This window comes from Peromyscus californicus, unplaced genomic scaffold, assembly GCF_007827085.1.
Source record: "Peromyscus californicus insignis strain IS unplaced genomic scaffold, ASM782708v3 Scaffold_8__1_contigs__length_139910024, whole genome shotgun sequence".
NCBI classification, from domain to species: Eukaryota; Metazoa; Chordata; class Mammalia; order Rodentia; family Cricetidae; genus Peromyscus; species Peromyscus californicus.
This window is the reverse complement of record NW_026294606.1, coordinates 102,163,355-102,178,460: the sequence shown is the minus strand read 5'-3', so window position 1 is coordinate 102,178,460 and position 15,106 is coordinate 102,163,355. Positions and strand designations below refer to the sequence as shown.

The following is a 15,106-nucleotide window of genomic DNA, read 5'->3' as shown; positions in this document are numbered from 1 at the left end:
CAACCAAGATTGGTCATAACAATGCTAAAAAGTTGAAAAGGGTTTCCACTAAGACCAGGAATAAGACAAGGATGCCCACAAGGATGTCCACTCTTGCCCCTTTCAGTCAACAGAGCCCCAGAAGTTCAAAAAGAAATTATACAGGAAAGAGGAAAACAAGTTATCTGAACAGAAGGGATAAAGGGAATTTGTTCAAGGATGATTGGTTGTACACATATAAAACCCTGAAGTCTCTAGCTGAAAATTATTAGAACTGACAAATTAATTCAGTAAAAAAATAAGATAAAAACCAATGCATAAAACCAGTAGTAGCTCTTTATAATAACAATGGGAACTATCAGAAAAAGAAATTAAGGAATTGCTACCATTTACAACACCACCAACAAAAATTATGAATAAACTTTACCAAGGAGAAGAAACATCTTTACACCCAAAACAACAATGAAAGGAATGAGAAATGGCCTAAGTAAATGGAAATGTGGCCTGTGTCATTGGCTTTGAAGAAGTAATTCTGATAATATGCTCATGTTATTGTAAGTTATTTATAGATTCAATGTTATCTTCATCAAAATTCCAATGTTACCTTTCACAGAAACATAAAGAGATTCCTAAAATTCATATGAAACCTCAAAAGGCCTCAACAGCCAAAGCAGTCTTGAGTAAAAGAACAAAGCCACAGTGACCAGAACAGCACAGTCCTGTCATACAAACAGACAGCCCAGAACTATACATACAATGAAAAAATAACCACCTCATCAATGGATGGCCTGGGAAAACCAGATATCTACATGTACAAGAGTTAAAATGGACCATTTTCTCATCTACACATAAAAATTAGTTCAAAAGGCACTGGTTATTATTTGCTTTTACTTTTTTTGTGGTGCTGGGGCAAACCCAATACCTCATGTGTATCATACAACCAATAAACCTAATATAATTATAATGTAATTGCATGATTTTCCATATCCCTTTCTTCTCTCCAAACCCTCTCATGTACCCCCTCTTATTCTCTTTCAAATTCATAATCTTTTTCTTAGTTGCATGCATGCACATACACACAAATGCACGTGTATGTATTCCAAAATATATAAATACAACATGCTCAATTCATATGTTACATATATATGATATAATTATATTAGAATCTCAAAAAGATTTAAAAAATTAAAAACCTTAAACTATAAAATGATTGATGGGGAAAATACTTCTCAACGCTGGTCAAAACAAAGCTTTCTTGGGCTCAATCCCAGTCACAGACCAACAGCTAGGTTTCAGTCGGCAGCTGATAATTTTTGGGGATCGATGCTGTGGCTGAGGGCTATGTCTGGGTCTGTGTCCTACCGTAGACATCTGTGTTCATGTCTGTGGCCCATGTTACTACCAAGGGTGATGGAAGAGCTGGCCCTGGTGTCCTGGGCACCAGAGAGCTAGTCCTGTCCCTCGTTGGCCACTTCAGCCAGAGAACCTCCAACCCCCAGAGAAATGGCCCCAGTATCGTGGGCACAGGAGAGCTGGTCCCAACCCTCAACAGCCCTCGGATAACTGCCCCCCTCTCACTGGCCACCACAACAGGAGAGCTGGCCCTGCATATGGGAGAGCTGGTCTGACTCCTCACCATGTGTGTGGGAGAGCTGACCATGCCCGCTCCTAAGGGGTTTAGTCTGGGTGAAGGCCAGGACTGACCAACTCAGCTACCACTCAGGCCTACATCCAGGTGCTGTGGGATGGTCTGTATGTCAAATGTGTTGCTGATTGGTCAATAAATAAATCACTGATTGGCCCGTGGCCAGGCAGGAAGTATAGGCGGGACAAGGAGGAGAATAGAGAAGGGAAGTGGAAGGCTGAGTCAGGGAGACACTGCCAGCCGCCATGATGACAAGCTGCCTGGGAAGATGCCGGTAAGCCACGAGCCATGTGGCAAGGTATAGATTAATGGAAATGGATTAATTTAAGCTGTAAGAACAGTTAGCAAGAAGCCTGCCACGGCCATACAGTTTGTAACCAATATAAGTGTCTGTGTTTACTTGATCGGGTTTGAGCGGCTTGGGACTGGCGGGTGAGAGAGATTTGTCCAGACTGTGGGCCAGGCAGGAAAACTCTAGCAACATCCAGGGCTTTGAGTTGGCCCACCCCAACATCTACCCCCCATCTATGGCCTGCTGAAGCATGTGAAGGGACTGATCCTGTGGAACCATAGCTTCAGGATCTCCATGACTCAGGGTAACAGCAGGATATCTGAGAGGAGTTTTGGTGAGGGTCCAGTATTGACTTACAGTAGCAGAAGTCAGAGGTCTCAAACCAGACCAACAACTCATTGCAATGAACATTTGCAAGGAAAGCTGTTTGGTCAAAAAAGTCTACTGTGTGACACACTGCAGCTCCCAAGGCCACTACAACAAATGCGTATGTGATAGAGAGGTGGGAGAGACAGAGGAACAAAGTATTTGTTTGTTTTTTCCTTTTTCTTTATTTTTTTTTATTACTTTTGGGTAAAGAGGCTACTTGGGTAGAGGGTGGACATGGAGGAACTGGGAGATGAGTGGGATTGGAATACATGGTGTGAAGTTCCCAAAGAATCAATAAAAAATGTTGTTAATAAAAAAAGCATCATGTTATAGCCCATAATCATATAGTTATGACTCCATTAAATTCTTTTCTTAAAATCTTCAAGAAACTAAATTTTCTTAACTTCAAAACTTACTACAAAGACAGGCATGGTGTCTCATGCTTGTAATCAACATTCAGGAGGCTGAAGCAGGAGGATTGTTGAGTTCAGTATCAGCCTGGACTGAAGCCAGTCTATACTACACTATGAGACAGTGTCTCAAACAAAGACAAAAACCAGAAAAACTCTGCTACACTGTTTTATAGTAATATAAAACATTACATTATAGTAATGTATATTATAACATAGTAATTATAACTATGTTATAAACATAAAAACATAGAGACAAATGGAACAGGATAGAGAACCCAAAATAAACTCTAAGAAATGGCCCAATTATTTACTTCAAGGGTGACAAAACTATTCAATGGGGATGAGAGAGAAGACAACTCTCTTCAAGAAAGCATGTGGAAAAAAAAACTAGATATCCACATGCAAAAGAGAAAGCTTGGACACTTAACATCAGACATCAAAATTGGGTTAAAATGGGTTAGTGACCCGAATGTAAAGGCTAAAACCATAAAACTCTTATAAGAAAACATAGGGGGAAAGCTTTAATGTATTGGATTAGACAAGCACTTCCTGAATACAACACACAAGGCACAGACAGCAAAAGAAAAAAAGCCAAACTGCCTCATGAAATTAAAATTTTCATGAAAATTAGAAGCTCTTTTTGGCTTCTGAGAACATTACCAGTAAAAGTAAAAAAGGAACCAACAAAATGGGGAAATACTTGCGAACCACAGGTCTAATAAGCGTTTGAAATCCAGACATATCAAGGTGTTCCACATGAAGCCCAACCAATTCCAATACAACCCATGGCTAACAATCTCACCATCTGAATCATCCATATGAGCCTATTTCTATTGGGTGTAGTTGGAAGTTTTCCTGTGTCCCAGCTGGCCGGCGGTCGGGACAAATCTCTCCCACTTGCATCCCCCAAGTAAACACACAGGCTTACATTAATTATAACTGTATGGCCATGGCTCAAGCCTTTTGCTAGCTAGCTCTTGTATCTTAAATTAGCCTGTAACTATTAATCTATGTATCGCCACATATTCTGTGGCTTTACCTGCGTCCCATTACATGTTGCTCCTTGGCATGTTGTCATGTCCTCCCCCCCCCCCCCCGCCTTCTTCCTGTCTCTCTTTGAATTTCCCGCCTGCCTCTAAGCTGCCTTGCCATAGGCCAAACGACTCCATTTATCAACCAATCAGAGCAACATATATTCTCAACACATACAGAAAGACATTCCCCATCAATTGGGCATTGGTTCTCTTGGTTCTATCTAACATAGGATCTTTCTCGTGTCCATTTTTAGCTTTGAGTACCAGTATTTAGAGAATTCTAATGAGGCAACTGATGGGTTAGGACAATTTTCCCATAAGACCTATTCAAGTTTGTCTCTTGTTGCAGGATATTCAATCACACTGTGAACCCCAAGACTGTGTTAATTGAATAAAGTCAACCTTGGGTCAGAAGGCAGAGCCAGCAACTAGTTGACAGAAAGTAGTTACAGAGAGTCAAAGAGAGTCCAGAAGATGGATAGAGAGATGCACAGGAAGTAGTAAGAAGGGACTTTGAGTATGGAGGTCTTTTTGGTTTCACACGGTGAAAGGATGCTCTCTTTTTGAGATACCAGGAAAGGAGGAAGGTCAGCTAGTTGCTTCTCAACCTCCCCGAGTTAGCAGTTTTTCGCCCCAGCCTCAGGCTCCAGAGTCTTTATTGGTAAAATCATAAGATATAAATTTAGATAAAAACAACAGTCTCTGGAGTAGCCAAGGACATAAGCACCTCACTAATAGATAAAGTACACCAGGATCTCTAATTAATTGAAGCTAATTATCAGTCCTTGGCTGGTCTATTTCAGGTTTACCCTTTCTTGTAGACATAATCAAATGTCATATCCTTCATAGTGGCCTTTGCATGCCAATATTGCTTCTATGTTTCATGATTTTTGAAATTTTTTGAAATTTCAAAGCCTCTGAGAAGTCTTTAAATGGAGATCCCTGGAGATACAGGAACTGATAGACACTTCAACAAGTAGATGCACCTCTAAATGCCAGATTCATCTCTCTCAGATGTCTCACAAGTTGGCCTCATAATTTTCTAGTATTTCGTTAATATGACTAAGCCTTGGATTCTTCTATTTTATACAATTTACCCTATTGTTTTCAGTAGGAGGGATAATCCAAATTAATGTAGAAGTCAAACTCTGCAAGTTACTTTAAAAAGATTATAAAATCCTGTGTGTGTCTGCTTGTACATGTGGATCAGTAGGTTCATACTATGGGTGCAGGTGTAAATATATGTGTGAGTGTGTGCATGCAGCAGGCAGGGGACAACCTCGTGTGTCATCCTTACAAGTGCCATCCACTTCCTTTGAGACGGTCTCTTGATGGTCTGGACCTCACCAATTAGGCTAGACAGGCAAGCCAGTGCACCCCTGGGATCCTCCTGTCTCTGCCTCCCTAGCACTAGGAATGCAGACACACCACTACGTCTGGCAATTTTATTTGAGTTCTGGCTGAAGTGTGAGCCTTGTGCTTGTGAGGCAAGTACTTTACCATCTGAGCCATCCCTCAAGCCATGGCTATTATTTGAAAATATATCTAATTGTCCAAGTAGAATTTCACAAAAATGTCAGGAGACCATTTATATCAAAATCATCTAGGATGTTGGTTTAAAATGCAAATTTCTAGCTGGGCATGATGATACCTGCTTATAGTACCAGTACTTATGAGGTGAAGGCAGGGCTATCAAGAGTTAAGTCCAGGCTACAGGCTAGTCTGTATGAACTGTATGAGACCCTGTCTCATACAGCAATAACATCAAGTACTAAATAAAATGGAAATTCTTGAATCCTGTCTCCAATGTGACTGACTCAGGACTGCATTTTACACCAAAGTCCCAGTTCCCTGATAAAGGGGGGGTTGCTTTGGCAGGTAGGAACATTTTCATAGTTTCTCATTGTCTTGTGTACAGCAAAGGTACTTTTATTTATAATGATGCTTGACCAGTCATAAACAAACTACCACTTTATAGGTGAATTAATGGAAATATCTGCCCTTTAAATAAAAGCTCCTAGTATAATCCGCATCTTTAGAGTGTAATTAAGTCCAGGAAAGACAAAGTAGAACAGGATTCTGCATTCGCACAACAGTCTTCTTTAAGTGGCTGGACAGACATACATATCTTTACACCAAAATCATTATATTTTAGACTTTTACTTAAACATAAACCATTAGCCTGAAACAAGAGACTTGTATCTATAAATGTAAGAAATCCAATGGAAAGAGAAAAATGAAGAAAATTTAATCTCATTACTAAGATAACAGGTCTTAATGGGAAACTTCAACAACAGAAACCATTGTATCGTTTCTCTACTAACTTGGGAGTCTTATTTCGGAATTTGTTAGATCAAAGAATTTCTAGATCAAGATAAATGATAAGGATGAACACTACAGAATATATTTAAACTTAATCATGGCTCTTAGATACATTTCCTATTAAAATTAAAATTTTCCATTGAGATGAAAATTTCAAGTTTAGGAAAAATGTGAATGAGTGTATTCTCTTACACAATTTGCTTCTACTGCTCCTTGGCAGCTGAAGGTTTGTGCTCAGTTCTTACTTAGTTTTACTTTAGCCAAGACATATAATAAGTAGCTTTTATTAACTTCAACTGAGGCATTAGTTATTTTAACCCCTTCATTTGATTAAGTATGTTTGTGTGTATATAAAATCATCCTAACAGTCAAATCCCAGGGCCTTGTACATGCAAGGCAAGTATTCTATCTCTAAGCTAGACCAGCAGTGCATGAAAATATTACTAATTTCCTTGAATGTGATTTCCAAAATGCAACACCATATTTTCTATAGTCATGCTGAAAAGCATGCACACGCACATACCTACATGCATGTGCATGCGCGTGCACACACACACCCTTATACACCTACATCCCTACACCCACACACCCCCACCCCTCCAATTGTGTTCTTTCACGTGATCATTGCTTCACTGGTAGGGACACTTTAATCAGCTTTCGCTGACCTCTGTCACTTGCCTCTTCCCATTGCTTAGCCATTTTCATAAATGTTTGCATAGTCCTTAATCCTTTAACCCGTTCTAACTGCAGCAAATCCCAGAAGTCCGTTCTTCCATCCAGGACCTTAAGCTCTGGTAAGAAGGTGTGTGTCTCTTGCTAGGTTGACCTGTCCTCTGGAGATTTTCAGTCATGTGTTTAGTCTGTGTCTTCAAGGCAGTGTTTTCTTTCTTTTTGTCTCTGCTCTATAACCGTCTTTCTAAAAGTTTCCATGAAACATTAAAAAAAAAATAAGCCAAACAAAAACAAAATAAACAAGCAAAAACTCCAAACTCACATTATCTGGGAAAAACACAAAACAACAAGGCTAATCAGAGAGCTTAAAAGAAAACCTACGAAGCAGGGATCGATCTGGGACACTGATTGTCCTATTCCTCAGGTAATATTACTCAGGTCAAAACTATGTTGTACTTTAACAAGAAGTGGCTATTGGCTGAGTCCCAGCTCTAACTGGCTCATGCTCTGCTTTCTATCTTGGGTTTGGAAGTGAACCCCTTATTCCTGAGCACCGGCACTACTGAGTCGGAAAGTGAAAGTGCAGTTTATGATTATGACTGCTTTCACACATGTGTTAAGTCAGGGATACAACTCTGTTGTACTTGCCGATATCCACACAGCTCTTGCCCACCTTTCACACATGTGTTAAGTCAGGGATAGAACTCTGTTGTACTTGCCGATATCCACACAGCTCTTGCCCACCTTTCACACATGTGTTAAGTCAGGGATAGAACTCTGTTGTACTTGCCGATATCCACACAGCTCTTGCCCACCTTTCACTTACCGGTACCGAGTAAGGGAGTCTGCCTGTTATTTCCTCTCACAAAGGCTCCGTTTCTTTATTTCTACCTTAACTACTATCTCCAAGAATAAGCTCTACTTTTGTTCATGAAGATAAACCCAAGTGCGGAGACTGCTAACCTCATTAGCAGAGACTGTGACTGGCAGTCAGTCCCTTCTTGTCATGTTTTAAGTCACAGAGAAGACATAATGCAGAGGTAAAGGACAGGGATCAAGAAATAATATCATTACTATTTACTAAGTATAAAGTAATTTGGTAAATTTCATGCCATATGGGCAGTTAATGTTTATATATTTGATATATATTTGAGAGAGAGAGAGAGAGAGAGAGAGAGAGAGAGAGAGAGAGAGAGAGAGAGAGAGAGGCCCTCACGTAACCCAGGCTGGTCTCAAACATAGCCAAGGATAACCTCCTACCTCCCTCCATCTCCCAAGTGCTAAGATCACATGACCATTACGTGCAGCTCCGAGGCTTCATGAAAAATAATGTTAGAATTAATGAAAGTAAAAATTTGGGGAAAACTTTGTTAGAAATCTATGGCTCTAACCATGAATATCAGACATTTCTCATTTTTGTTAAATACTAGAAAACAATTTAAGATTTGACTTAAGGACTTACAAAGTTTTTTCTTTTCTCTGTAAAAGTGAGGATAAAGAGGCATGAGAGGCACAGAAGTATCTGGGCTGCTTCTCTCTGTGATGCCATCTCAAATATTAAAAAAAAAATCCAAGTAGGCGCTCACCAAGTTACAAAGAGTTGAAACAACTCAGTGAAACACTTTGGGCACTTACAGTACATTTTCCGTTAGCTGCCTACTTCTTCCTTTGTTCAGATGTTTGCAGTGGGAAAGGGAGCTGTGCTGCTGAGAGACAATTCCCATAATGCACTATGGTCTGTGCTACATCTGAGTCCTCTGCTCATTAAGGATACCTATGCCTTTCCTCTTTGTTTTTTAAGAGGGCAGAATGCAGTAATGACTCAAATGCCCAGGCCTCTCCCCAGACATCATTTTTCTAACAGTCCGAGAGGAGCTGATTCAAGATCAAAGGTCAGAGGCTCTGTTCCACTTGCCAGCTGGCAGTAAGCTCCAAGGACGGAGGGTGCACGAAGCGTGACGATTCCTGAAGATGCTCGTTCACAGAGCATGGGCCGTACCCCCCACAGACACCTAGGAAATACTCATTTTATCCCATCCTGGTGGGTTGGAGAAAAGGGTCAGTTTTTTGGAGTGGTCTTGCAGAACTTCGCATGCTATGATCCCAGCTCAGAGGCTAACTTGATACCAATACAATAAAGCTGGAGAGTGGATAAAAAGTTTCTATTACAGATAAACATTATCTACCCTGGGGCTCAGGACACAACCATACACTGAATAAGAGGCAAACATCTGGAACCAGGGTGGAGAGAGAAACAGCAGCTAGCATGAGCACTCTCTGGAGTGACCAGAAAACTTCCAAATGGGGAAATCGTAATAGGAAATATGTATCTGTATTTATTTTGGGTGAGTTATTTTCCTCTCTGAACTTCTTTAGATTTTGTGTACTTTCCCTGTAACACATCCAGAATTTGGCTGTTTTTCCCCCTCCTAAACAGCTAAACTGAGATGCTGTATATAAGAAATGGAAAGTGACAAGATATGACCGAGACATTGGAAATCAATCCAAACTAAATGTGCTTCTTAACTATAAGTGAACAGTTGAAAACACTCCTCTTTTATAGCCATGGAGATAAATACTCTGTTTTTATTAGGAAAAAATTGCTTTGGACTGAATAAAGTCATTGGATTAACAAGTCAAAGCAGATGGCTTATTGATGTTTCAGAAAGGAGTTGCCAAGGTCTAGTGAAAACAGGGACTTGCTCCGAATTAACAAATTACCCTGGTATAGGGGACATTGACAGTTCAGCTCTAACAGATTTATGGGCTACTGCTGGGTGTTTTATCCCCATTTGGATTGTTACAATAAAATATTGTGGCATGAGTAACCTATAGCCTTATTGCAATATACTATACTGACCTCTGACCCTAAGGACCCAACAGCAAAACTGTGTATTAGGTTTTTAATTTGTCTTAATCTAACTGGATCAGCACTGGTGTTGTGTGGGTTATTTTGATGAGGCTGTTCAGTGTCATTAACACATGGCATCTGGTTTCAGATTTGCTAGGACTCAGTAAGTTTAGGTCTCAGAGATTAGAGAGTCATGTGTTGAGACCCAGAAATCACTAGCAAAGTGGCACACAGTTTGAGCCCAGAGAATGTATGACAAGACTGCTATTTCTCAACTTAGAAGGCAGTGTTTGTTTCTTGGGAAATTTCAGAATCTTTGTATTTGAAAATAGATCTTCAAATTTCATTTTTTTTCTAGATTTCTCTCTCTCATCACTTCAGATCTGCTTGATTTTTTGATATTGCCCGTTCTTTTAACTGTGTGTGTGTGTGTGCGTGAGAGAGAGGGGGCGGGGAGTGTGGGTATGTATGTCATGGTGTGCATACGGAGGTCAGAGGACAACTGTGAGGAGTCTATGCTTGCCTTCCACATTTGTATGGATTTGGGGGATCAAGGTCACCGGGCTTTTAACTGTGTGTGTGTGTGTGTGTGTGTGTGTGTGTGTGTGTGTGTGTGTGTGTGTGAGAGAGAGAGAGAGAGAGAGAAAGAGAGAGAGAGAGAGAGAGAGAGAGAGAGAGAGAGGGGGCGGGGAGTGTGGGTATGTATGTCATGGTGTGCATACGGAGGTCAGAGGACAACTGTGAGGAGTCTATGCTTGCCTTCCATATTAAATGGATTTGGGGGATCAAGGTCACCGGGCTTTTAACTGTGTGTGTGTGTGTGTGTGTGTGTGTGTGTGAGAGGGGGCGGGGAGTGTGGGTATGTATGTCATGGTGTGCATACGGAGGTCAGAGGACAACTGTGAGGAGTCTATGCTTGCCTTCCATATTTGTATGGATTTGGGGGATCAAGGTCACCGGGCTTTCATAGCAGGCACTTTAACTCCCTGAGTCACCCCACTTGCTCTAATACTGCATCTTATCATCATTTTTTCACAGATTTAAAAATATGTATGAATAGGTGTATGTGTCTGCGTGCCTCTTTGCCATTGCGGGGAAGGTTACCTGTGGAGGCCAGAGGAGGGTGTTGGGTTTCCCCAAGCTGGTTACAGCAGTTGTGTGGCTCCCGATTTAAGGTTGCCGACAAGTACACTTGGGCCATCTGGAAGAGCAGCAAGCACTCTTCACCCTGGCCATCCCTCCAGCCCCTGACACTAGTCATTCTCTTCTCATGGCTTGCATTCCTGCTTTTATGTCTTTATTATTTAAAAGTAGTTTATGGCTTCTGATAACACTATTATTGAAAATCCTTGAGCCAGGACTGGTGTGCTGTGCCAAAGGATGGCTTGCTTCTCTTTGACAGTTCCTCATTTTTGGATATCAGCTCATTGTTAGTGGCATTCTGTTCATGGGGATCCTTGGTTGAGAGCATGACTCTTTAAAATTCTTGGTTTTGCATGCCGCATGCTGAAGTGCTGTGGAGATGTTTTTTGATCTCAGTGACTTTTAACGTTGATTTCTCAGGAAGCAAGGTGACCACTGATGTTTAGAGGAAGCCACTGTCTGCTCTCCAACTCCGTCACATGCTCCTTTTCTCCCCCTTCTTTCCTCCTTCCTCCACCTACCTCACCACCCACACCACACCCTACGGACCTTAACGGAGAGTCAGCAGTAGTCTGACCATTTTTTTGAGCTCAGTCTCCTAATAAGACTCCCCTGTTCTTCACTTGGGATAAATTGTAGGAGAAAATTTGAACTTGAGGGGTTTTGTTTTTTTCCAGTGCAGGAGATTAAACACATGTACTCGGGCATTCGAGAAATAGTGTGGGTAGCACCAAGCCACTGTCTGGCCTCAGAACCTTGGTTTTATATGGGAGTCCTAGGGTTATCTCTGTCTTTCACAAATCCAATCCTTAAGTGCTAAGAATGGCAGCCTTCTCTAAGAACCACAATGTTGGCTTACACTCAGTTTCTTCATCCTCTTCATCTTCAGATTTGGGCCCTTATTTTTTTGTTAATTCAGTTATGCACGCAAAAGCTCTGTTTGGGGGTTTTTATTTGTTTTGTTTTACACTCCACACAGCAATATCTGACTGTGGTTCTAATGGTAACAAATCTATAAAACTGTCAGAACTGGAAGCCACAATCTTACTGAAGATACGTGCGTTTGGGGCTGGGTATGTAGTTCAGTTGGTGGACTGCATGCCTAGCAGGTATGATGAAGCCTTGGGTCCTATAGTCAGCATCGCACAAACCAGGTGTGCTGGTACAGGCCCATGATCCTAGTGCTTGGGAGGTGGAGGAAGGAGATCAGAAGTTCAAGATCATCCTTCACTACCTATCTATCCAGTTAGAGGCTGGACTACATGAAAACCTGTCTCGAAAAAGAAAAAAAGTTCCTTTTTACATAGATAAGTAGAAATAGAAACTTAAGACCCAGAAAATTAGTTCTCCTAACTTAATCTACTTCCTAAAATACTTTATGAATTACATATTTCATAGTAGCATGTTTCTTTTGTTTGGTCTATTTTATATATTCTGGGAATGGTATTTTTTAATTGGGGCCAACATACAGGATAAAATACCAATATCCCTGTCTCCATTTTTTTTTTTTAATGAACCAGGATCTTGCTGTGTAGTCCAGGCTGTCGTCTCAATCATCTTATTTCAGCACACCAAATACCAAGACTACAGGCATGCCCTGCAATGGCTGGCCGAATAGCCATGTTTTGTCACATCTGCAATCCTAGGACTTAGGAGCCTACAATGGGAAGACAAAGAGCTTGGGGCCAGCCTAAGACATAGAATGAAATGTTATCCCCAAACAAACAAACAAAACCAAAGCTTGAAATACAGTTAGTGTTCTAAGTAGCTGGTTTTACATAAACTTTAATTTCACCAAATTTATACTACAATAAATATTTGGCTTAATTATGGTATTTTCAAAGATATTTTGCATATATTGTTACAAATATGGAAAATGTTACATTAAATGGCCTCAAATATATATCAGAAATATGCAGCCATTTAAACATTTCTGTGTTTTCCATAGACTCAATCCATAACCAATAAATACAATTAATACATCACCCTTCTGCAATTCTAACATTCCCACCTGCCATAATCCTAAATCTGCTTATGGCCTGCTACAACTAATGGCCTAACCAAAATACAATGAAAACGAAGTAATAGAAGGGAGAATTAAACATTGTAGTTGGCGGGGGAGAGACTAGAGAGATAGCATAGTCAGTTAAGTGCTTGTTATATACATACACATAAGGACCTGGCTTCATTCTCAACACATCCCAGTAATGAAGCTAGGTGGATCCCGGAGGTTTGCTGGTCAGTCAGCCTGAGGGGCCCAGTGAGAAACTCTGAATTAAAAAACAAGGGAGAGTACTGGAGGGATGGCTCAGAGGTTAAGAGCATTAGCTGCTCTTCCGGAGGTTCTGAGTTCAATTCCCAGCACCCACACTGTGGCTCACTAGCATCTGTAAAAAACAAGAGAACGCCATCCAAGGATGACCTGTGGTCATACACATGTATTAACACATACACAAACAAAAAAAATGTAAAGTTTTGATAGATACCCACATCTTTTCCAATTAAAGGTAAGATCTAAAGTGAGGAGAGAAAATTATAAAAACAACAACAACGACACACCTGACATATCTGTATTTTCTTTGAAGAGATCTCAGATATATTTTATCAAAGTTGTGAATACATGTTTGATATAAAAATTTTAATGGCCTTTCTTACTCTGTGCCTTTGGGAAAGTTGTTATAACAAAGATGAGAAACTAATAATGTAATTCAAGGTCTCTATAAAAAAAATTTTTTTTGAGAGGCGGAAAGAGCGAGCCTGCCCTGGGGGGAGTTCAGTCCCTCAGAGTCTTCGTGGGGCTCAGTGGAGCCAGCCCTTCTCAGACAACCTGATGGTGTGCAGTGTAGCAGGGAGGTACCAATGAACAATGTTTCATTGAACTTAATTCACCAATGTCTCTCATAGTGAATATATTAAGAAACATGCTGGCATAGTTTGGTGTTCCCATAGACCAGGATTTGCTGACTTTGCAAAAATAAAGACCAGGGGTCTGCTGGGAGTCTCATTTGTATTATTGGGAGAATGCTTTCTTTATTACCTTGTTGAAGACCTAATTTAGAGTTGATCCCACACTTGAACTCTGAATATTCTGATGACTATGAACCTATGGTTCCATCTTCTGCTGATGTTTTATGTGTTGCGAATGATGAACAAGCCAGTTATCTCAGTATATGGAAAGAGGAGGAAGGGAAAATGACCTTTTCATGCCTTCAAAACTGATTTTGAAGCCATCATCACCTGCTCTAAGACAGAACAAAGCAGTGAGAAGATGATCTGCTCGTAAGGCTACCATTAAAAAGATAGCTGCCCTTGAAGATGACCTAACTTTCCTGCAGTCTCACATTGCAGTAACGAACCCAGCATGGACTGAATGTCCATCATTATCAGTGACTTCTGGGCCGAGCGCAGAACCAGATCACTTTCCAAGTTCGCTACTTCCTCCTCTTCCTCTCTTTCCTCAGTCTTCTCTCCAGCCTCTATGTTTTCCTCCCAAGCAACCTACATGCAACAGAGATAATTGGGCAGATGAAGTGAAAAGACAGCCTTTGGGGGTTAACAAGATGAATGATAGTCATCATTCAAAAAGCCAGAGAGTTAATGATGTTCCAAACATGGTGAGTGTTCTAAAGGACATGAATAAGGTCACCAGGTGGTAGACCCATTCAAAAGAGGAGAAGACAGAGTTCCCATTGGGATCCAGTGTCTTTAATATCTAATGCATGGAAACAGAAGGTTGCATTGTAAGATTTCTTTGACAAAGAAAATGGATCTTGAGACTGCTCTCCATTTTCTAGTGCAGAAATGTCAAGATTTTGATGTTACATTTCCCCAATAGAAAGTCAGTGATGTAAGGGAAGAACTGGTAATATAAAAGCAGTTATTCAAGGTATCTGAAGTGAAAGCTGTGCCTACACTTGGGAGGACAGATCCAGAAATGTGCTGTGTTATCCTTTGCTGCCTTTCAGAGGGTCACAAACTCCGTTAGGGTGATTAAGACTTATCTTGGGACCTATCTGCACCCAACCTGAGGAAGGGATTTAAGAATACTTGTCTCTGGTTTTAGAAGACCTGGCAGTTAAATGTCTACTGAAGAGAGTTGGGTGTATAGATTTTTTTCCCCTTTATGTGAGTGCTACTGAAAACGGAATACATGCTTCAGTGATTTTCCTACATAATTCTGGCTTCCTACTTAAGCTCCTTTGGATTTTTAAGTTGGTGTGATATGGTTTATTTGGCCTTCAGCAACTTGGAAATTTTCAATGAGTAAAAGGTGATAATTTTTCCATTAAGATAGTCATAGTTTTAGTCATATAGGATTGAACTTTCTGAAACTTCCGAGGTAATCGATTATCTTGACTGCCAAGTGCTGCACGCAGAAGTAGACTC

At 40.6% G+C, this 15,106-nt stretch overlaps 1 pseudogene; it reads left to right on the top strand.

Moving 5' to 3' along the window:
• The first annotated feature begins 1,358 nt into the window (after window positions 1-1,358).
• On the top strand, window positions 1,359-14,591 carry LOC128104560 (mitochondrial fission regulator 2-like; annotated as a pseudogene).
• The last annotated feature ends 515 nt before the right edge of the window (window positions 14,592-15,106 follow it).